Here is a 24,970-nt window from a genome sequence, read left to right as displayed (position 1 = left end):
ACAAATCCCTGAAAGTGGAGGAGAAGTGACCCCCCCCCAAAGAAATTCAGGGTGCTGTGACCAAAGGAAGGGGAATGGATCCTGAGCAGACCAGTGGAGCCCCTATTTTGTACACTATTTTGTTATTTCTCCAACTAAAGTGTAAATACCTTGAGAATAAGAGCTCTGTGTTGTACTTCTTTTTATCTCACACAATGACTACTTCAGTTCCTTATTATAGTGAAGGTGCTCAAAAATATTTATTAATTTCTCTTAATATAACTTTATTTGTGAAATGAGGAGGTGGGAATACTTGAATTCAGGGTGTGTACAGCTTTAATAATGTTTTATGAAAAATTCCATGGGAACATATCATGTGGGGTGCTACAGGAAGTGTTTTTTTTATATACTCTATAGTAAAACATTTGAATAGTAATGTGTAGGTATAGTTCACAATAGAGGTTTTCAATTGCAGAAATGTCAAAAGTTTTACAAGGTCATATTGGATGACTGTATTCTTGTATGTTTTCTTCAGGTCAGTGATTCATGATATGAAGGAATAATTTTCCTAATTATGCACAGGTCTTTTCCTAAAGTTCTTTTTTTTTGGTTGAAATAGGTTTGCTTCACATCACTTCTAAGGTTCTAAATAATAAATGAGAGTCTTAACTTGATCCCTTCTCCTCCCACTTATGTCTACTTCAAAATTCAGTTTTGATGAATTACTGTCTCCCATTTTGCTTAGCCAGAAACTCTACCACCTTCCTTCCTTCTCTCCTCCCCATCCAATTGTCCACCACATCCATTAGTTCTACTCCCTAGACGCATTTTAGATTTCTCCCCTGCTCTCAATTTTTACTCCCATCTTCAGTGTCATGGCTCAATTCCTATAGTTACTTGACTGCATATCTCTTCTATTGTGCTTGTCATGTGAACATATGATGGTAAGAGAATGGGCTGCAGCCAGTTGGCCTCATTCAAAACCTAGCTCCCACACTTACTCTGTGTGACTCTGTAAGAGTTATGTGACCTCTCTGAGCCTCAGCTCCCTCTTCTATAAAATGAGGTTAAAAAGAGCACCTCATAAGGTTATTGAGAACATTACGTGAGATAAAACATGTAAAGCGCTTAGGTCAATATCTAGTAGTGAGCAACCAGAAGAATTTTTAACTACTATTATTTTTATTGGTATGGCTTTTGTTTACAGCACTTTAAGTGGCTGATTCCTCCACTATGCTGGGCGCTCATCAAGAGCAGAGTCCTATCACCATTAGCAGTGTTTTTAGTATTTTAATTACTAGCTCTCTGCACAGAATAGGGGCATTTCAAAATCTGGTTCAATTAATTTCACTTGTCAGAATAAGACAGTTGTACACAATAACCACTAGATGGAAGCAAAACCTTTTGTAAAATCAATTCTTAACCAGAAATTGCTGCAGTGTGTGAAGATCTACCCCTTTTGTCTCCTTATTTGCACGACCTCATTGTTGCCAACAACAAAATAACATCCTCTTCCTCCTGGATAACAAGAGCTGCAACAAGTGTGGCTAATAAAAAGGTCCAAAACTTTGTAAAGTGAACTTAACTTAGAATTAAGATTTTGGAAAACCTTTGCTGCAGAATTTAGATATTATTAGTCAAAAAATGCTGAAGATATCATCACTGAACCAAAGCCAGCTTCCATCCAGCCACACTTACATTACTATTACTCTCTGAAGGCTCATCAGGGGAAAGATGTAGACTCCCACCTCTGTGCCCAGTGACAGCCACATAATGACCAACCGTCCCTGTGAATGACACAACGCCGTGGATGAACAAAGAGTTGTTGTCTTACTGTCTTGTTTGGGATGGAGGGATTGTGGGTATACAATGGCAATTACTGGATTTACTTTCCGCTTCGAGGGTTTCTGTATTTCATCTTCACATAAGGATCTGCTGTCTTTCATTTGCAGTGAAGGGATTTCATTTCTTTCTCCCTTGCTTATTTCCAGGGGTCCTCAGCCTTTTCTCTTCTCACACACAATTGTCATGTATGACATCGTCCCATCAGTGACATCTCCCGTTACATCAGTCATTATTGTCATTACATTATTGTCAGCTCAGATTTTCAGTGGGGAGGGGGCTGTGCATAGAAGAAATGGCCCTAACCTCAGATTCTGTTGAGATCCCATGAGCCCTTAGCTTTCTCTAATTAGCCCTGTCTCACTGCCCATTAGCAGTAATGAACTGATACTCTCTTAGAGAAGGACTTGCTCTCCCTCATACTTGTAAATATTCCTGGACTCTTTCACTTTCCTACTTTTCTTCCCCCCCCACCCCCTTTCCTTTTCCTCCCTTCCCCATCTCCCGTTCTCTCTCATCCCTGTTTCCTCTCCGCCTTAAAATTCAAATGATGTCTGTGCTACGATGCAGTACTATCTTAAACATCTAACGAGAGAACATCCTTAGAATATAAATTGATCTCAAAAGTGAGAGAAGGGAGTTTTGTTGCATACTAAATGTGTGATATCTTTGTAGGAAAATATTATTTCTACTTAAAAGCAAAGCTCTGTTATTGCTATCACCCGCCCCCAATTGAATGAGCATCAGCCGATTGCACAGCAGACAGCAGAGACAAAGAGCAAAGACCCACTTAGGATCCGCTCAAATCACAGGGATGAAAAAACGGCTTCGGTTCTGGTCTCTATTTTTCTTATCACAGTCTCTTTCCAAGTGCAAAGAGGTTGCACCGGCCTGCTCATTTCTCAAACCGGATCTCTGTCCGAGATTAGCCTTCCCTAAATGTAGCGCAGAGCCTTAGCAGCTAGGATTCAGGTTATCGCAGAGGAATTCCATTTCTCGCGATGCCCTCTTTTCTTCCCACAGAGCGGCCAACCGAGAAACGCTCAGGCAAGGAGCAGAAAGAACGAATTTGGGTTACCCTCCTGTGATCACAGCTGTTCTGTTCGCCCCAGTCACTGAACAAACACGCGCTGACCAGGTAGTAGGACAAATGAGCTGAAGCCATCCCCAGCACACGGTTATCCTTAAGAAAGAGTTTAATGAATCTCAAAGGAGGGCAAAGCACGTTTCTGTATTCCCCTGAGGCAACATGAATTCTGCGAAGTATTTCGGTTTCAGAATACAGAGACGGAGAGACAGATTCTATTCCCTAGCCGTGTTCTCACCGCCTGGCTCAAAATGGACGCACAGCTACAGACGGCTACCTTTGCTTCTCCCAAGGGGCTGGTGGAGATTCTCCAGGGACGTGGGTGAAGTGGTGGTGTGATCTTCCTTCCTGGTCTCATTGCTGGCCTGGCTGCTGCCTTATGTAATATGGTCTGTTTGCTGATGGGCTCCTGCTGGATTGGCTCAGAGTGGGAACTGCAAAACCTGGGTGCAGCCCCGTGAGCGCCAGACTCAGGCAGCTGATCTGATTTTGTATTTCTCCTGCACCAAGAGGTTAAACTGAGCATCGCTAAGGAAATAAACGTGGGTGCTTGTGCACAGCGTGGTGAGGAATGATTTGCATGAATAATGGAGGCAGTTGAGGTGGTCTGAATTAGGAGTGGGTGGGTCGGTGGGGAGAGTGAGTAAGAAGGAAGAAAGGGAATTGTGAGGGAAAATTCTCTTGCTACCAGCAGCTAACCATAGATCATTGGAATTCGTTCCTTATCAAATGCAAGCAGGAGCCAGGGGACAGAATATTGCTGAGTGGAATGCCTAATAAAGGAGTTGGCTTTCTCTCCTGCCCTTTCCGTCTAAATACGGAAGGAAAGATACGCACCAGATTGCAGGCTTTTACAAGGAGGCAAAAAGGCAGAAAGACAAGACTCTTCAATGGAGGATTTTCCACAGTAAGGCATAGCTTATTGTGCTGTCTTTAAAAAAAAAGAAAATTCCTCATTCGTAGTCAAATCACTTTTTAGAAGTATCTCTATTTGTTCTGGAATTCTTGTCCATTTTTCCAAATTAAAGGGACCTCACGCTACTTTTGACTATTTTGTTAAGAGCTTAACATACATAGCCCAAATCTTTACACTGCTGCCCTGTGGAGTTGCTTTATTTTCGCCTCTCCATAAATATGCCCAGCAACAAGGTATTTGGAGAGCTCCCCGAGTAACAGAAGTATTTTCAATCTCTCTTGTGCAAATCTCCCTAAGAACACAAGTAACATCTCTCAGTGGGTCCTCCATAACCGCTAACTTATGACTATAAAGTTGAACATTAATGAGTTATCTATAGACCTGCTCTCCCTCCAATAAAAAATTCTTTTTGGTATGATAATTTTGTTTACGTCCCCTGAGAGCCCATCTTTACCTAACTCTATCACCAGAGGGCGCACTTTCACAGAAAATACACCAGTCCCCTGCTCTGACTTCTCCCTTCCCCTCCCATTTGCAGGACTAAGAAGCAGGTTTTATATTCGGAGGTTTTTTCAGTTCAAGTTCTAGAACTTTGGTTTATTATTAGACTGTTCTCTTACTTGGGTGGAAGGGAAGAGAGAAAAACAGGTCTGTCTGCAACCATTGTGTTCCACCCCAATTCGGGGATAGCCTCAGAAACGGTTAAGTTTTCAAAGATAATCAAAATGAGCCTGACTGGGTATGGATCTGAGAGCATAGGCGCTGGCCTCACTAAAATGACAAATCGCCTCATGTTACTCAAGAAGCCACAGAAGATTCACACCCACCCTCGCCTCCCCCAGGCCTTGTCCTTTTGCAAGTGATTTGCCATCCCAGACAAGTATTATGTAATGATGAAGCAGAGCCTGGAGCTTTGGCTTGTTATTTCTTTCGGAGAAAGACATTAAAAAAAAAAAACTGTTATTATAGCACTCTCCTAAATGCCTGTGAGAAAAACATTTCTGAGAATTGTCAGAAATGCAGCACAGTGGAACTGATCAAAATCTGCATCAGTGCTAAAAACTGTGACCAGCTGTGATTGCCCAAGGGGGCAGTTTGAATGAAAAGACGCAGTCTGGTGGGGTGAGTGAAAAAGCTACGGATCTAAAGTCAGAGAAACCAGGATCTCATCATAGCTGGTGGCTAACTAGTGAGCGGAGTGTCCTAAAGTTAGTTACTGCACTTCTCCAGACCCCAGTTCTGCAAGCTGGTGATTAGCTGATCTCAGATTTCCTTCCATTCTAACCAGATATCCTTCTAAGAACAAGCATAGATGACATTATCAGTTTGCCTTCTGATGGCAAATACAGCAGCACCCACTAATAAATCAACCATTTTGCATGGTATTTTCATATTTCAGGCTTTCTGAAGTACCCTCTATTTCACATTTATGAAAGTAGCCCATTATTTACCAAGAATTTCTTTACTGTTTATATGGCAATGGGTCCTGGGGCATTGGGAATGCTAGAAAGGCACCAGGCTTAGGTTTGGGTCCTGGTTTGGCTTTTTAGTTGCGATGTGACCTTGGACAAGTTGTTTAACCATGTAGGCTTTTGATTTTTTTTCTTATTGGGGGGGGGGGCAAAGGGATGGAAGGAGGAAAAACGTTGGAAGGCAATTTTGAAGAAAATGATGAAAGCTGATGTGACAATAACTTGGGAGTTATAGGAAAGAGAAGAGAACTAATTTGAATCTCCCCTACCTGTCTGAGCCAGTCTAGAACCCTCTTTCCCAGACCTGGCTATTGTCAATCTGAGCCACTTGCCATTCCATCTGTGTGAGTGGTGTCTAAAGCCTGTAAAACTTGGGACATGTAAGAATGGGCCCTTCTGCAGTGCTTATGGACATACCCATGGGCTTTTGATTTTTAATCTGCAAGACTCTCTTAGGGTTATAGTGAGAACTACTGAGCTAGCCTGATGGCTGGGTATACTGTGTTCCATTAACACACTGGAACTCTTGACTGTTATTACTATTTATCATCACTACTAAAACATCCAACCTATAACATTATTTAGAGAGTTATTAACCCCAAAGAACTAGGGGGTTTTTAGCAGTCTTGGTTATGTTTTTTCATTTAGGAATTTAGAATTGCAAAATCTTGAATGAAGATTCAAAATCTTAGCTTTCAAAGAAATATTGTCAACCACTGACTATTATTGTTCTTATTTTCCCTCCTCAAGGTTTTTTTTTTTCTTTCTTTTCAGACATAGGATCCTGCCTTTGAAAATGACCTCATGTTGGTCTCCAGAAGTTGGAATCTGGAGACTGAGTATCTAGTTTTTGAACTCCTAGGGAGACAGTATGAAAAATCTTTTATCTTGGGGGAGGGTACAGATTTCCATAGTGTGGGGTAGTGCTGGCAGGTAGAAAGTTCTGGTGTGCCATGGTGGGTCCCATTGTTTCTGGAAGTAGTGGCCCCAAAGGGGTCATTTCTGTATCTCCTTGAAAGTTCCTAGTGCTCAGCTGGAGATAGAAAAGAGAGAATTACTGAGAAAAAAAATGGTGAAAACCAGGGCTGAGAAATCCCAGTTGGTTAAGCTAGGTCCGGAGGGTGGTGAAAGCAGTGTAACTGAAAGAATGGGTCCAGGGAATGGGGTTTTTGCTCTTCCCTCCCCTTTTTTTGGCCCCAGGGCCATATGCATGTAGGCTCTTGGTGTCCTGCCCACATCCTTCAGTACTTTCCTCTGCCTGCTATAGGCTGCTTTCTGTTGAACATTTGTGACTCTGTCTGAAGGCTTTTTCTGACTGGGGAGCATGCTTTGTCTGTGCTCAGAGCAAGCTATGAGTACTGCCAACAGCAGCTCTTAACCAATAACTAACGTAAGAGTTTGTGCAGAAACGTCTCAGTTGCCTTGCCTACTGGTTGGATTAGGTCTGAGGCATGCTGTAGGCTGTTTCCTAGAGTTCCTCAGAGGATGCACATCTCTCATTGGCTTCCTTCCCTTCCCTGTATAAGAGCACTGGCACTCTAGTCCTTGTTTCTGGGTCTGCTTCTGAGAGAACCCAACCTACTATACCAGGTATGGGCTTCTATTTCAAAATTTATATGGGATTTTCTGCATACAGAACATGCGTTATGGTCCCATGCACCTCTAGCTCTGAAAGTGGGTCCTTTTGCTGATTTTGTTACCTCAGTTCAAGTTCTTTAACCCCTTCAAGTTTTGATTTGCTTGTCTGAAAAATGAGGAGTGTAAGAATGCCTCGTTGGTGGAGTGATCTGATGATGGATTTGATTATGTACATGAAGTGCCTGGCACACAGCAAGTCTTAGTTTTCAAAGAAATATTGTCAACCGCTGACTGTTATTGTTCTCATTTTCCCTCCTCGTGTACATAGGAGAGCTCTTACGCTGGCTGCCAAAGATGTCTCCTAAGGCTACTGTGGAAATCAGAGGAGAAAAATGATTTGTAGCCTTTTCATTCTCATGGCAGAAAAGAATTTCCTCAGGACCATTAAGCTTCATTTAAAAAAAATGCTACATGAGCAAGAAGAAATGGAGACCCACACACACAGTGCCAGTGAAAATGATATGTCCCAGTTGGGCTCTGAACATGATAGGTGTTCAAGTGGGAACTAGAACAGTGAACAAAGCAGCATCTGAGGTGTTATTTTTAGAAGCTGGAGAAATGCTGGGGAAGAAGTAAGAGGGAAAATATGCAGCATTTCCGTAACACATTTCCAAGTAGCTCTGAAAGGAAGTCTTATATTTAATAGAGTTGTTAACAATTGGGATTGAAAGCCTAAAATAGAAATAAGAACACTTAACCAACTTGGGACGATTTTGTTGGGTCTGCTGTAGAATATTAGGTTTAGAGAAGCCGTATGCAAGGATAGGTAATATACATGGAAATTAACATAGCATTGTTATTAAATTCATGTTTAATTTGTTTTAACTCGTACTAATGATTTTTCTCCATCCTATTGATTGAACCGTATCACCCCCTTACATGACACTACCAGCCTTCCTTGCTTATCTCTTCTTTGGCTTCCCTTTAATAGAGTAGCATTTTTTCTGCTTACTTTCCTCCTGCAGAAGTTCTGTCTTTCTTCATATTTCTTCTACTACTGGAAGCCCCAGAAACTCTTTACTTTGACTTCTGGGGCTAGAAAGAGAAATTGGGTCCACATCACCAAGTGCTTTTGATGTTACTGTCTTTACAGCCTATAGAAGAAGTCAGTGGGAGTCTTTCAGGAGGACAGTCATATTACCTACTGTGTGTCTCAGGAAGATATTATTATTATATATTAACAGTGGCATCACTGTGAATGACAGATTCAGAGAAGAAACTGGCCCAAGATCAGGAGGCTGCTGTGATGGCTTAGGTGCAAGTAGGCCAGAATATAAACTAGGCACAGTAGAGCCACAGGGGCAGAAGGGATGACTCAGAGATGTTTGCAGTACTATCTTGAGAGAACCCGATGACCAATTGGATGTGGGGAATGGGAAGAAGAGAGGGTAAGTGTTGCCCTGAGGGGCTTGAGATGGCCACAGATTACAGAGGGCAGAAATAGAAAGCAAGGAGTGGGGGTGGAAGAGGTAATAATTCTATCTGGATGTGTGCCACTTGGCCATTTTTTGCAGCTATCCCAGTGTACAACCAGAGATGTGAGTCTGAACTTCCAGACAAGGACAGAGGAAGTGCTGTAGATCTGGTAGTCTTCCCCCTAGACTTGGTAATGAAATTGTTGGGAGAGGGAGTGAGTAAGAAAAGGAGAGGTTTTGGCAAAATCAATAGGAAAATCCAGTATTTAAAAGGCTGTAGATGAGACTGAGAAACACTCTGAGAGGTCGAAAGAGAATGGGTGTAGACTCAGAGAAGAGGTGTTTTAAAAGGAAGGAGCTGCTGAACAGCACGAGAATGGCAAAACCATCACGTGAGATAAGAACCAGTCGTGAAAGCCTACTTGAGGTGACGTGTTGGTTACCAGCAAGAGTGGCTGGGTAGGGGTCAGTGTAGAAATCAGATTGCAGAAGGCTAAAGAGGGGATGCGATGGGAGAAAGGGGAGAGAGTGGAGTGAACAACCTGTCAGAGGACTTTGATAATGAGGGGTCACAGCTGAACCCAAGCTAGAAACAAACCAGGATTGCTTCTATGTGTAGAACCAGCTTCTATTTTGACCTTTGCTAAATGCTGATTTGGTCCTTTTGTCTAAATCTGGCAAGATCCAGAGAGAGGCTGGAGTGTGGCAAAAATAGGATCAAGAACCCCCCAGACATGAGTCCTACCAGGTACTGTTACCATGAATTGTTTAAAAAAGCAGAACAAGAGAATCCAATCTACATTGTGTGAACCACATTTCCTTTTTTTTTCTCATCACAGAGGGGAAGAAAATATAATCTTGTCCAAAATGCTCAATTGTGTGAGCAGGGATGTCATTTGCATACACAGCCCAGGTAATGCTGTTGGGAAAATTACACCTGAAGCCTTAATGAGGAAATTTAAGCAGATGTGATGAAAGAATTGAAACTCATGTTAGCCTTTTGCAGTCACTCAATTGCAGGTGTGGCAATTTCTTCTTTTATATATGTGAAGAGAATTTAATGACTAAATTTTAAAAAACAGGCGGGTTAGGTATTGGGGTAGTAGGGAAGTCTTTGACTCTTTAAGAGCTAATGATGAGAGTAGAAAGGTACACACTTCTTTGGATACATTACATTCTAGAGGAAATATTGGTTAATATATTTATTTTATACATATATACATATTTATTTATTTATAATATATTTAATTTGACCCACAGTTTTAGGGTGCCTGTGATGTCACCATGCTATTAGCACCAGGGACATAAAGAAGAATAAGATACAGTCTCTTTTCTAAAATGGATAGATCCTTGCCTTGATGTCTAGGTCCTAATCAAGTCAAATCTAGTTTCTAAAAAGTCTTGGAATAAATCATAGTAAAATCTTGTCTTAAAAAATTGCACCTGGACAATGATAATCAATGGCTAGCACAGCAAAAAGAGCAGCAACTGGCCATATGCCACCCCTGATGAGAGTACAAAATACCATCTATGCAGTTTCCTTGTCAAATATCAAACCAGAATCTGATCAAGCCTCTAGATTTAACTACCAATTTACAGGGGACAGAGAAACCCATTAAATGATACCATAGGGATGGAATTAGCAAAATCCAGAATATCAAAACTCTAAGGACAAGCAACAGGCTTCTTCAACAACAAAAGTGCATTGAAAAGTGTGTGTGTATGTGTGTGTGTGTGTGTGTGAGAGAGAGAGAGAGAGAGAGAAAGAAAGAGGGAGAGGGGAAGAGAGAGACAGAATTAGAAGCTAGAAATTATGTCTCAAAAGACCTATCTATTGTTAAAATAAAAAAGAAATGGAGACCAGCCTTGAGAATTCCCTGAGCAGACAAAAGCAGTTCATTCATATAAACAAAGCTTAATTTAGCTTATTTTGCAAGGTGAACTTGACCCCACTCATTTCTTGCTTATGCCTCTGGAAACCATAAGCAAAGCTTAAACTATTTCCCAAGTTGATATGAGGTAACCACTGACCAGTTCCCCTATCATTCAAGAAAATTCTAGTCTCATACGCAATCACTGTGAAGAATAGTCTGCTTTCTTACTATATAATCTGCTTTGTAACAATATACCCCAGAACCTCATTCCATGTTCTGGTTTGAGTGTTCCCAGTTTACAAACTTTTTGGTGTGTGCACGATAATCTTTTACTAATTGCTACCTCAGTGATTGACTGCTTTTGCTTTTGTTATTTTTGAACTTTTGACACTACTAATTACAAAGTATGGACCTTATTTTGATACTAACAAAAATTGTGAAAAAAAACAAGATGGGGGAATTTGAATATTTATTGGATATTTGATCATATTAAGGGATAATTATTAATTTTTTAGTGTTATTTATTTCAAAATAACCTAAAAGGAGAGAGGATATGAATAGGGGTATGAAACACGTGCGTTGATAACTTTTTAAACTAGGTTATAGGTGCAGGGGGGTACCTTTTAACTTCTGTTTGTTTAAAAATTTTCCATAATAAAAAGTTTTTAAAGTTGGCAAGAAAAATAGGTCTAGCATTATTCAAGATGATTAAATTAAATTTAGACCATTTTCCCAATCAACATACTAGTTATAGAGCTACTATGTGGCAGGTAGAAGGCACATTTCCTCACATGGGATGGGAAGGATGACAAACTTAACTGCATTTCCCATGGCTTGAATTGAGACATCACTGGCATCCTTTTATCTGTTTTTCCTTTCATCTTGAAGATGTTACTTCAGATGGTGATGTGAATTTTGGCATTGAGTGGGCTGAGAGCAGTGTTACTCTATGACAAAACAAACTCAGAAACAGGGAGTATGAGGAGAAGGGGGGATGCTCTTCCTTCCCATTATCCAGACCTGTCCTCTCACCCCCTTTTCCTGGGAGACCATTAGATCCTTTAAATACAGTGAGAAGGGACATTCCAGCAACTTAATCTTGGGCTGAAGATGTTTACAAAATAATAGTAATTATGATCATTTATTAAGTGATTTCCCACACACTAGAATGTGCTAAATATTTTACACATAGAGTCTAGTTCATTCTTCCCAAAACTCTGTAGATATTATGACAGTTATTATTATTAACATCTAATACACTTGAAGAGGACAAGTGTTCTGTGCAGGGCCATACTGCTGGTGGCAGAGCCAGGTTTCTAACTCCAAAGCTTTTGCTCTTTACTACAACACCATATGCCTCTTACCCTTTCTTTTCTATATCTTAGGACTTCTGATGATGACAATCCAACAGATTTAGAAGGTCACCGTTGTTCTCATTTTTCTACTTTATATTATTTATGAGTTCTCCAAATGCTATTTCAGTACAGACCCTGGCTCTTTGGCCAGAAGCCTCCAGAAGTTCTGTATGGTGCACACATAGCACACATAGCTTGCCCTTCGGATGTGAATTTTCCAAACTTGTCCTTATCCCAGGATGCGGCTCACTCGTCTGGAGAAACCTGTGAATTGGTGGTCTGCTCACAGTGTCCAGCCTTTGGAAATCTGGGCAGATCTAAATAGGTACAGAATTATCAAGATACTGGGTACCTCTGTTGTGTAAAATTGTCCCCCATCACCTGCATTTGAATCTGTGACAACATTTTACATACTTATGTTTATAGAATAAATCTAGTATGTTCTCATTAGAGTGATCCTGTATAAAATGTGCCTGGTGGCAATGACAGTTTAGAATGGGGGTTTTGGAATTAGACAGGTCTGGTTAATACAGACAACTTAATAGGTCTATGGCCTTGAGCAAAGTATTAAACTTTTCTGAGGTTTAGTCAGTTTATCTGTATAATGGAGACAACAGTCTAGTGCATTATTGTTGTGACGCTGAAAGGACACACCATGGCACCAAACACATAGTATGAACTCAATATATGGCTGCCCTTGTTGGCTTTAGTGTTACTCTTTAGTATTCTGTTTGTTATTTCCTTGGCTTCTGGCCAATGACTTTAAGTTTGAGAACTCTCTCTGTGTAAAGAGCCAAATGGCCAGATGTCAGGTCTGGGGATGGAGGACAGGGTTGGGGGAAATGAAGAGGGGAAAGGATGAAGATAAATTTAAGAGAAAGGTTAATTTTAAAAAGCGTAGTTCAGTAACATTGTGGATTTGGATTTAGCCAAAGAGAGCCAATTCAGAGGTGAAGTTCTCTCCCTTCTTTCTAAGCTATTCCTTAGGAAAGTAGGAACTGCCACCCTCTATTTGAGTCTTTATTTTTTTAAAGATTTTATTTATTTATTAGAGAGAGAGAGTGCACAAGCAGGAGGAGCAGCAGGTAGAGGGAGAGGGAGAAGCAGACTCCCCACTGAGCAGACTGATGTGGGACTAGATTCCAGGAGCCTGGGATCATAACCTGAGCCAAAGGCAGTCACTTAACCAACTGAGCCACCCAGGTGCCACCATTTGAGTCTTTATATAGTCTGAATTCATTCAATTTGAATGATAAAGTGCTATTTGAGGAGGAACATTAAAACAACCTAAATCAATATTAATTTGAGAAGTTTATACAGGTCTCTTTACAGATTGAGTAAAGTGAAAGAAAAGATATATAACACAGATTTAGCAATTATAACTGGGGTTATGACTCCATTGCAATCACTTGAGATTGTAATAAATAAATATTTTAGTCATTGTTTTATAGAGCAATATATTAAGATGCTCCATTGGAGGCACCTGAGTGGCTCCATCAGTTAAGCGTCTGCTCTTGATTTCTGCTTAGGTCATGGTCTCAGGGTTGAGAGATGAAGCCTTGCATTAGGCTCCATGCTCAGTGGGGAGTCTGCTTCTGTCCTTCTCTCTCTCCCTCTGCCCCTTTCCCCCACTTGTGCATTCTCTCTCTCTCTCTCTCTCTCTCTCTCAAATAAATAAATAAATAAATAAGAAAATACATCTTTAACATGCACCACTGAAGAGGTACTGATTATAATACCTATAGGATAAATAAAACTTTTAAAAAAGTGTACAAATGAGTACTTTGATTTGGTATAAAATTTCCAACAATCTCATCATATCTGAAATCAAAAGATGCTGTACATCAGTAGCTCAGTATGAATTGAAGCTGATGTTGCAAAAAATAACTAAAGAGTTAAAATGTCTATGCTACATAGAGCAGTCTATACATTCAATGCAATCCCTATCAAAATACCATCAACTTTTTTCACAGAGCTGGGACAAATAATCCTAAAATTTGTATTTTAGGATTTAGGAACTAGAACAGACCCCAAATAGCCAAAGGAATGTTAAAAAAGAGACCCAAAACTGGTGGCATCACAATTTTGGACTTCAGGCTATATTAAAAAGCTGTAATCATCAAGATAGTATGGTGTGGGCACAAAAACAGACACATAGATCAATGGAACAGAATAGAGAACCAAGAAATGGACCCTCAACTCTGTGATCAACTAACCTTTGACAAAGCAGGAAAGAATGTCCAGTGCAAAAAAGACAGCCTCTTCAACAAATGGTACTGGGAAAATTAGACAGCCACATGCGAAAAAATGAAACTGGACCATTTCCTTACACCACACACAAAAATAGACTCAAAATGGATGAAAGACCTCAATGTGAGACAGGAATCCATCAAAATCCTAGTGGAGAACAACACATGTAGCAACTCTTGTGACCTCAGCCATAGCAATCTCTTGCTAGACAGGTCTCCAAAGGTGAGGGAAACAAAGGCAAAAATGAATCACTGGGACTTCATCAAGATAAACGTTTTTGTAAGCAAAGGAACCAGTTGACAAAACCAAAAGACAACTGACAAAATGAGAGAAGATATTTGCAAATGTCTTATCAGTTACAGGGCTAGTATCCAAAATCTATAAAGAACTTATCAAACTCAACACCTAAAGAACAAATAATCCAATCAAGAAATGGGCAGAAGACATGAACAGACATTTCTCCAAAGAAGACATCTAGGTGGCCAACAGACATGTGAAAAAGTGCTCCACATCACTTGGCATCAGGGAAATACAAAACAAGACCAAAATGAGGTACCACCTCACACAGGTCAGAATGCCTAAAATTAACCACTCAGGAAATGACAGATGTTGGCAAGGATGCGGAGAAAGGGGAACCCTTTTACACTGTTGGTGGGAATGCAAACTGGTGCTGCCACCTTGGAAAACAGCATGGAGGTTCCTCAAAAAGGTGAAAATAGAGCTACCCTATGACCCAGCAATTGCACTACTAGGGATTTACCCCAAAGATACAAATGCAGTGATCCAAAGGGGGCACCTGCACCCCAATGTTTATAGCAGCAATGTCCACAATAGCCAAAAAAGAGCCCAGATTTCCACTGACAAATGGATAAAGAAGTTGTGGTGTGTATATATATATACATATACATATGTATATATATGTATACACACACACACACACACATGCACACACACACACACAATGGAATAGTACTCAGCCATCAAAAAATGAAATCTTGACATTTGTAATGATGTGGCTGGAACTGGAGGGTATTATGCTGAGTGAGGCAGGTCAATCAGAGAAAGACAGTTATCATATGATCTCACTTTATATGTAGAATTTAAGAAACAAAACAGAGGGTCATAGGGGAAGGGAAGGAAAACTAAAACAGGCGAAATCAGAGAGGGAGACAAAGCTTAAGAGACTCTTTTTTTTTTTTTAAAAGATTTTATTTATTTATTTGACAGAGAGAAATCACAAGTAGGCAGAGAGGCAGGCAGAGAGAGAGGAGGAAGCAGGCTCCCTGCTGAGCAGAAAGCCCAATGTGGGGCTCGAACCCAGGACCTGGGATCATGACCTGAGCCGAAGGCAGCGGCTTAACCCACTGAGCCACCCAGGCGCCCCAAGAGACTCTTAATCATAGGAAACAAACTGAGGGTTGCTGGAGGGGAGGGAGGTGGGGGGATGGGGTAATTGGTTGATGGACATTAGGGAGGGTATGGGATATAATGAGCACTGGGTGCTATATACAACTGAAGAATAACTGGACTTTACCTCTGAAACAAATAATATACTATATATTAATTAACTGAATTTAAATAAAATAAAATCAATAAAAGTAAAAAAAATAACTACAGTGACAGTGCAGACACTAAGGTACAGCTAAATGAGCCTGCCCAAGAGAAATAATTTCCTGACTCATGAGTTCAGAAAAAAAGCACTATTTTAACAATACATTATTTTATTTAATTTATTATGTTAAATGTGTGTGAAATTATAAAAGTACAGTATTATAAGTAGACAATCTGATTACTTAATCTACGGGGCTACAAATTTGTTATTTAGATAGGCTCCAATCTGTGGGAGACAGAATTTTCTCTTCGGAATACTAAGGAATTGCTTTACATTTGGGCATATGAAGTAAGGAAACATCTTGGTATATTAAGGGGAAGATATAAAGGAACACAGGACACTAGTTGAGATGAGCAATTATTCAAGGCCTGAGTATTCTAGAAAAACAAAGACAGCATAATGTGAGGTCAAGAGCATGGACTTCAGGACAGGCTTGGTTGGGTTGGAATCTCTGCTTTGTCACTTACCAGCTCTATGAGGTTGGGTATCTTATTCAATTTCCTCATGCCTCAATGTCCTCACCTGTAAAATAATAATAATAATAATAATAATGTTTATCTCAAATGTTGTTGTAAGAGGGCCTGGTATATTGTAAGAACCTATGTATTAGATAGATCAGTAGATAAATTGAGAGAGAAACCCTGTGTCTTTCCTTGATACAACTGGCCTCACCCAGGAAGAATTTGTGCTTTTGTTACCTGGTCTCTGTGTTAAAGGATATCGGTGTTTCTTTGTTGGCTTATTTGTTTCTTTCTTTAGGACAAAAGTAACTTCTTTTGCAATGGAGAAGATTGCAGATGTGTATGCTGCTGATAACTTCATGCAAGATGGGGCATGGGGGATAAGGAGGGGAATTGTGTTTCTGGAGTCAGACTTGAGCCCCCACAGTTCCAGTGTGCTCTCTCTCTCTCAGCCATCTGGAGGCTGTGTCACAAATCTCTGTTAGCCTCTGCTCTAGACACGCTCTTCTTTATCAGTGTGTTGTCAGAGGGTTGTCCTGTGGAAAATACTGAAAGCTGGCCAAAGTGTGGGCTGGCTGGAACACTCATATACTGCTGGGGGGGAGGGTCAAATGGTACAACCAGTTTGTGAACCTGTCTGGTAGCCTCTGCTAAAGCTGAGCAGATGCCTATCCTGTAGGCCAGCAATCCCACTCACGGGTGTCTATGCTTCTGACAGAAATGTGTACATGGGGTCACTAAAAGTCATGAACTTGAATGTTCATGACAATACCACTCATTATACCCAGATGCCTGTGAACTGGGAAGTGGATAAATGCATTTTATAATATTCATACAAGGGAATACCACAGAGTGATGAGAATGAACTACAACTCGGCACCACAATATCTGTAACAAACATTATGTTGAGCAAAAGAAGCCAGACACACAAGAATACATCCTGCATTATTCCGTTTAGATGAAGTATAAAAACAGGCAAGCGAATCTATCATGCTGTGAGTCAGGATAAAGGTTACCCTCAGAGGAGACTAGTGACTGACAGGAACAAAAGGAAAGGCTTCCAGAATGCTGGTAATATCCTTGTCCTTGACCTAGGTGTTGGTTCCTGGGGTGTGTTCAGTTTGTGAAAATTCTTGGAGCAATATGAGTACGATATGTGTACTTTTCTATATGTATATTAGACTTCGACAAACGTTTTATTTTTTTTAAATTATTCATTCATTTGACAGACAGAGATCACAAGTAGGCAGAGGAGGCATGCAGAGAGAGGGGGGAGCAGGCTCCCCGCTGAGCAGAGAGTCCGATGCGGGGCTCCATCCCAGGACCCTGGGATCATGACCTGAGCTAAAGGCAGAGGCTTTAACCCACTGAGCCACCCAGGAGCCCTTGACAAACGTTTTAAAGAAGGAACATAGGTAACTTTTCACATTTTGCAAACTGGACATTGAGTGTGTGGAATAATTAATGCAGCCACAATCTAAGCCTTATATTCTACTTTCTAAATGGGTTTAATTTTATGTGCTTATGTCTTGTTTCTCTAATTAAATTTTAAGATCTTTGATAGGGATGACCATGTCCTGTTTTTCTCTGTATTCCTGCAGTGGAGGAACAGCGTGCATACTTATTAAATATTTGTTCACGTATCAAGAGGAAACGCAGTCTTGCCTAGCTACCTCGTGGAAGGGTCTGGTTTTCATGTCCAATGGTAGCAGAATCTTTTAATAATTTTGTTCCTTAATTTAAGATAGTCCTGGAATAGGGTGGCTATTTTGAGCTCTTAACCTTGTGTTTTAGACAGTCTGATGTGCCAAATGCTTTGACTAAATTCTCCTGAGGTAAAGTGCCAGTTTTGGAATAGATTTTCTGAGAAGCCAACTTTGAGCACTGGCAGAATGGAGTGGCCGACCGCCAGCTGGGAGTGGGAAAACTTGCTCTGAACTTTGGTTGACTACCTTGTTAACTTACTGTGCTATGGGTGAATTCTCCCTTGTTCTCCAGGGCTAGGAGAGAAAGGAAGACAGAGAGAGAAGGGGCAGCTTATTTGGGGATTAAGTCACTGTTGGTGAAATGAGTCAGCATGTCAGCTCAGCCATAGGACAAAGTCTCCATAAGTGAGCTATAATTGGAGAGAAAATTTACATTAAACTGAAAGCAAGCACTCATCCTCCCCCTTAAAGTAAAAACAGATCTTGGTGGAAAAATTTTATACCATAAATAATGCACATGAAGTTTTTCTTGTTAAACTGTGGGGAATCTATAGGTAGGAATTTTTTTTTTTAAATTGTTATTTCCCTTCTTTTTTTTTTTTTTTTCCAGATTTTGCTCTGAAAATAAAATGGCTGGTTCTTTTTAAAATGACATGTAGAAGAATCTTTCCAGACCCTAGGTTACTAAATATTTATGCTAAAAAAATGCAGACAAACATGAATTTTTCTGAAATCTGTAATTCTTTTAACTGATTCTAATTTGAGATGCTAATGTGATTCTCTAGTATAATATTTCTCCAGTTGGAAACTCAGAGCTAACTGCCTGCTTTTGTACTCAGATTGTAGGAATGGCAGAAGGAAAAAGAATGGTGTCCTGAGTGACTCTGTGGAATTCTGCCCTCATTTCTTAGTTTGACTGACATTACTTTGGGGGATATGGAGTTTCCCTCACAATTTACTATTCTTTGTCTCTTTCTTGAAAACACACACACACACCCCTTGAAGGCAGAATTAGTTTCATCAAAAATTCAGCTGAAGTTAGATTTCCTTTTCTGGGATCTGGGATAAATTTGTAGAGTGCCAAAATCTTGAACGAACTTCTAGGAGTCTGGAAAGTTCTGGAAGCCATTAGAGAAGGCAGAGGAGCTTTGCAAGTGTAGAGTCAATTTGCAAGGGTGCATGCCTTCTCTTTTCCTTCCAGTTCTTCCACACCCAGAAAGCTCGAACTCGATAGTTCTTAGGTCAAGGACTCAATGCTGATGGAAGGCAACTGTTCCTCCATTCAGAAAAGGAAAACTGCAGCTGATTTAAAAACACTTATTAAACTCACATTGATTTATTCATTTTAGATAAAGTAGGAGAGACTTCAATTATTTTTTACTCTTTCCTGAAATTTCCAAAGCTGACCAGACTTGTGCCCCAAAATATAGCTTTGGATTTTGTTGTTAGTCACAAGCATATATTTAAGGAGCTATAATTTTGTAAGTTGTCTTTCAAGACAGCCTATTGTCGCCCCTGTAGTCCCAAATGCTAATGAATGAGGTGGTTGTGTGTTCTGGTGAATACTTACTGAATACTTATAAAGCAAGAATCTGACAAATGCACCAGTTTAGACAGTTCAGGGCTCTGAATGTTCACCAGTTAGTAATGAACTTCTGGTTTTGTGGGTTTCATAGTAGGTGAAAAACCTGAGGTGGGGTGTGGGGACCCAGTGTTCCTAAAATTATCAGGGTAAGGAATTGGGAGCAACAAGATATCTAGTGCACCTTGCACAAAGGCCTGTAAGGAACAATCTAGAGTCGACTGGTGTCATGTTTGCCTTTAAGTCCCTACCCTGTGATGTCAGAAGGAACCCAGCCCCAGGTCTCTGGAATGCTCTCACTGTTTTTGTTTCCTGCCATGCCTCTCTTCTACAGCCCTCTCTCTTCTTTCTCTTTAGTCCTAGTCTCTTCTCAAACTTCCTTCACCCACATTCTCTCTCTTTTTTTAAGATTTTATTTATTTGACAAGAGAGATCACAAGTAGGCAGAGAGGCAGGCTGAGAGAGAGAGGGAAGCAGGCTCCCTACTGAGCAAGAGCCCGATGCGGGGCTCGATCCCAGGACTCTGAGATCATGACCTGAGCTGAAGGCAGAGGCTTTAACCCACTGAGCCACCCAGGCACCCCCCCCACATTCTCTTAATAGCGTATGCAAGTATCAAGCAGCTTCAGAATCATTCAGATAGCTTCATAATCTAGGTTCCTTAATTATGAAATCAGATGCCACAGAAATGTTTCCCAAAATAATTACCAGATTAGATGGAGTTTCCCTGCTACCTTTCAGATTTAGATGAGATTGACACCCATTCCCTGCCATGAGCATGTCCAAAGCAGGTGACCCTCATGGTCCTAGGAGTTTCAGGATTGCTATGGACTGGTAAATGCCATGTATTTGTCATTCTTCCTCTTTCTGAATGAGAATGTCTATTACGGTGATCCTGTCTCATTCCACCAGTTAGGGTGTTAATTCCTATGTAGTCAGAGAAGGTCAGCAAACTTTTCTGCAAAAGGTCAGATAGTTAATATTGAAGTTTTGTGGGCCATGTGGTTTCTGTAGCAACTACTCAATATGCCACGATAGCATGAAAGCAGCCATAGACCACAGGTAATGGGTGTGGCTATTTGCCAATAAACTTTATTTAAAAAACAGGCTCAATTTTTCCTATGAGCTGTAGTTTGCTGCCTCCACACACATTTTGCTTTCTATCCTGAGACTCCTGTTATCAGGATTCTGTCACTTTAAGTCTCAATATCACTTGACTTTTATTTCACAATTTTTTTTTCTTGTCCTTTCCTGTTGTTTTATGGCAAAGTACTCCAATCTGATTTCTAGCTTAGTAATTTGGTCTTTGGCTGGGTCCATCCTGTTACATATCCTAGCTATTAAGATCTTTATTGCTATGATTATATTTTTGACACTTAACATTTTCACTTGGTTCTTTTTAAAGTCTTCTTTTATTGCTTCATAATTCAAATAACCTTCCCTATTTATTTGAAGATATTTAATAAGCTGTTTGTTCCAGTAGTCTTAGTTCATATGGTATACATTGTTTAATTTGCTCTTTCTTTTGTAAATGTTGTATTACTCAGAGATAAAATTATTTTGACCAATGTGCTCATGTTCCTTTGGTACTAGCTACTGTGTCTAGTAATGTATATTTGGAATAGATGAAGCCCAGGCTCGAGGTGTTTATGTCCCTTGTGATCACCATAAAGAGAGAAAAGTAGATGAGCCCAAGTCTGGAAAACCTCAGAAACCACAGAACTAATGCTGATCACCTCCATTTGCTACCACTCCACAAGGCAACTCTTTTAATCTTTCTAAATCCTTTAAGAAATACTTAAGGAAGCCACACTGGGAGGTGATGTTCTCCTAAAATACCGGGCCTGGGAATTTAGGGCGGAAGAGGAGAGGAGTAACTGCCTGTGTGGCCCTGGCCGATCCATACCTGTTTATCAACTCCTGATTGCAAGAATGCTTTTGGGCTACCTCGAGAGAACCCCATTGACATTGGCATTCTAGGCTGTTTCTACCTTTTCTGTGTAAAGGGACATGATTATATTGGGAAAATGTGGAAAAAGGTTAGGATAACTTAAAGGCTCTTCCTCAATCTAATTCCTGCTGTCCACTGACCCAGGCTGCCACCATTCCTGAGGCACAGATTCATGACTGTTTCTAGCCTCCCAAAGCAGTCCAAAGAGGATTTTGTTGTTGTTAAGTCCTTAGTTCCATCCTTTCCTATCATTTGTGAGGTTTCTCAGTGGTTGACTGTCAGGGCATGGGGCCAGCAGCCTGTTAGCTGTTCACCTTGTCAATGACCAAAACCTCTCTGAAGCTAACTTTTGTACTCACTTCAAGACCTGTTTGGCTAAATAATTAATTAAGGGATGTGTAATAGCTACATTAGTCCCTCCTCCAGAAGAAAACTTGACCTATCATTGGTAACTGAGAAGGAAAAAATGGGGAAAAGGAAAGAAAGGTCCTAGAGGGATAACATAAGATATGATAGCAGAAGTAAGTCTTAATACAAGAGTAATTGTAATCAATGTAAATGTTCTACAGTCACTATTAAAAGCTAAAGAATATTGTTTTTTCAAAACAACATTTTCATTTTTTTTCCAGAAAGAATGAGATCTTGCCATTTGTAAAACGTGGATGGAGCTGGAGGATATTATGCTAAGTGAAATAAGTCAGGCAAAGAAAGACAAATTCCATATGATTTCACTTATATGTGGAATCTAAAACAAAACAAAACAAAACAAAACAAACAAATCAGAAACAGACTCATAAATCCAGAGAACAAACTGGTGGTTGCCAGAGGGGAGGGGGTAGATGGGCAAAATAGATGAAGGGGATTAAGAGTTACAAACTTTCAGTTACAAAATAAATAAGTTACAGAGATGAAAACTGTAGTCAATAATATTGTAATAACATTGTATTGACAGATGGTGACTACACTTACCATAGTGAGTGCTGAGACATGTAGGGATTTGTTGAATCACTCTGTTGTACACCTGAAACTAATGTAACATTGGGTGTCAACTATACTTCAATTAAAAAACCCAGAGAACATTAAATTGAATTTAAAAATAAGATTAAACAATATAGGACCTACCTAAAACAAAACAAAAGGGTACAGAAAGACTGAAAATTTAAAAAATGGAAAGACATACCAAGTAGCTATGAGCCAACAGAATCTGGGACAGCATTCTCAATATCTTATAAAACAGAATTAAGCAAAAAGTCTAGGGGATAAAAAGTCTTTGTATAGATGCAAAAATTAAAACAGAATCAGAAGGAAAAAGAAATCATGAATATATTTGTATCTAAGAACATAGCCACAAACTACTCATAACATTATGGTGGAAAATAAGTTATTTAGCAATAATTTGTTTAAATACACCCCTTTCTAAAATTTATAGACCAAGCAATAAAAACAACCTAAGACATAGGAGGTCTAAATATACAAACTAATAATCTTCAGCCATTAGATATTAATTAAATTCAACTTGACACATTCTTTTTGAGCACATTTTCAAAAACTGACATTGTAATAGGCCGCAAAGGAAGCTTCAATAAATTTCAAAGTATCAATATTAAAAACCTATGTTCACCTACAATAATATAATAAAATGAGAATATAAAATAAAATAATTGCTTAAAATTCCTGTGAGACTAGAAACTGAATAGCATACTAAAACCCCCTTGGTTAATAAGTAAAGGATTGAAATGAAATTCAAATGAATTACAATGAAAACACTACTTGTCAAATTTTGTGGGACACAGAGCAATGTCCTTACTTAGAGGGAAATTTATAGCTTTCAATGCATTTATCAAGAAACAAGAAATGTTGAAATGAAATGAGCTACACTGTTAAGTCAAAAAGGTTTAAAACTATGGATAAAATAGAGGCTAAAAATAAAAGAGCATAATGAATAACTCTTAGCAATTAAATTTGAAAACCTAAATGACTAGATTATTTTCTGAAAAAAAATTTTAAAATGCTAAAATTCACCTAAAATATTGGTGAAAAAGAACAGGAAGCATTAAAAAACCTTATGGCAGGGGGACCTGGGTGGCTCAGAGGGTTAAGCCTCTGCCTTCTGCTCAGGTCATGATCTCAGGGTCCTGGGATCGAGCCCCTCATCGAGCTCTCTGCTTGGCGGGGAGCCTGCTTCTCCCTCTCTCTGCCTGCTTCTCTGTCTACTTGTGATCTCTGTCAAACAAATAAATAAAATCTTAAAAAAAATTTAAAAACTTATGGCAATTAAAAACTCCCTATCCGTTTCCAGGACTATATGTTTTTATAGGTAATTTCTACCAAAGTCTTAAAGGAATAGTTCATTTTTATTTAGATAAGTTGTTCTGGAAGGTAAAAAATATGTCCATTTTATATTATGAGGCTAATGAACCCTGGTTTCCAAAACTGGACATGGGCAACCCAGGAAAATAAAAATTGTTTACAGGCTCACTTATGAATGTCAATGCCAAAATTTTAATGGAGGAAAATAATACTCTTTTCTCAATTGATGCAGAAAATGCATTTGATAATTCAGAAATCTTTTACAAGTCCCCACAAACCAGGAATAAAAAAGAATTTTCTCTATTATGGGAAAGGTTATATGCCAAATCCCTAAAGCAAATACTATATTTAATTGAGAAATCTTGGAGAAACCTTAAAAATCAGGAACAAGGCAAAGATGCCTCCATCCAACAACTTTGGACCGACAAAGTTGTAAGAAAGAAAAAAATCAGTTTATCAAAACTGGAAGGTAAGCCATGAAGCTACCAGTATCTGCAGATGATAGAAACATCTACCTAGAAAATCCAATAGAATCAGGAAACAAGCGTGCTAAACACAAGGTCAACTTATGAAATCAATAGTGTTTCTCTACAGTAGCAATAAGTGTCTCAAAATAACTTTCATAAAAAGATACCACTTAGAACAGCAAAACCAAAACAAACTCAAAAACAAAATACCAAAAATGCACAACACAACAAAACAAGAACCCCCAAAATACCTCTAAAGCTGGGGCTGACAAACTATGGCTTATGGGCTACTCCAGCCAACCACCTGTTTTTATAAATAAAATTTTATTGGAACAGAGACACACACATTAAATATTCTTTATGGTTGCTTTCATGCAACAGTGGGAGAGTTGTGTGGTTTTCAACAAAACTATATGGCCCACAAAGCCTAAAGTATTTGCTATCTGGTCCTTTACAAATTTGCTGACCCCTGCTCCAGTGTATCCAGGAATTAAAATAACCAAAGGTATACAACACCTATATGGGAAAGAAGTTTAAGCTCTATTAAAGGACAGAAAAGATCATAATAAACAGAGAAACATTCCGTGCTCTTAAAATAGATGACTAAATTTTATTAAAATGTCATTACCTCTAAGTTAGTTTAAGTCAATCATTTAATTGATGTGAGACAATTGCTTAAAATAATTACAAAATGTAACCCAAATCCAAAATCAATTTGGATTTCTTTTTGATTATTTTTATTTTTATTATATTATGTTAGTCACCATACAGTATGTCATTAGTTTTTGATGCAGTGTTACAAGATTCATTGTTTACCTATAAAACAGAGTCCACAGTCTCTCACGGCTCATCTCTCCCTCCGATTCCCCCCCCCTTCATTTTCCCCTTCATTCTTATAATGTCCTCCATGCTATTCCTTATGTTTCACAAATAACTGAAACCATATGATGATCGACTTTCTCTGCTACCTTACACCAGTGAGAATGGCAAAAAAACAAGGCAAGAAACAACAAATGTTGGAAAGGATGTGGAGAAAGGGGAACCCTCTTGCAC

At 39.4% G+C, this 24,970-nt stretch overlaps 1 long non-coding RNA gene across 1 annotated transcript in view; it reads right to left on the bottom strand.

Annotated features, from left to right (window-relative positions):
- Nucleotides 1–15,592: 15,592 nt before the first annotated feature.
- The window catches only part of LOC125092320 (uncharacterized), a 351,199-nt gene continuing 341,821 nt past the window's right edge, over nt 15,593–24,970 (bottom strand). The window contains exons 6-7 of the long non-coding RNA XR_007124874.1: nt 15,908–15,962; nt 15,593–15,817 (exon numbers count right to left, since the gene is read on the bottom strand). This is a non-coding gene — a long non-coding RNA (uncharacterized LOC125092320). The remainder of the gene's footprint in view (nt 15,818–15,907; nt 15,963–24,970) is intronic.

The sequence above is a fragment of the Lutra lutra genome, chromosome X, assembly GCF_902655055.1.
Source record: "Lutra lutra chromosome X, mLutLut1.2, whole genome shotgun sequence".
NCBI lineage: Eukaryota > Metazoa > Chordata > Mammalia > Carnivora > Mustelidae > Lutra > Lutra lutra.
The sequence above is the reverse complement of the archived record's forward strand: the minus strand, read 5'-3'. Positions and strand labels throughout refer to the sequence as shown.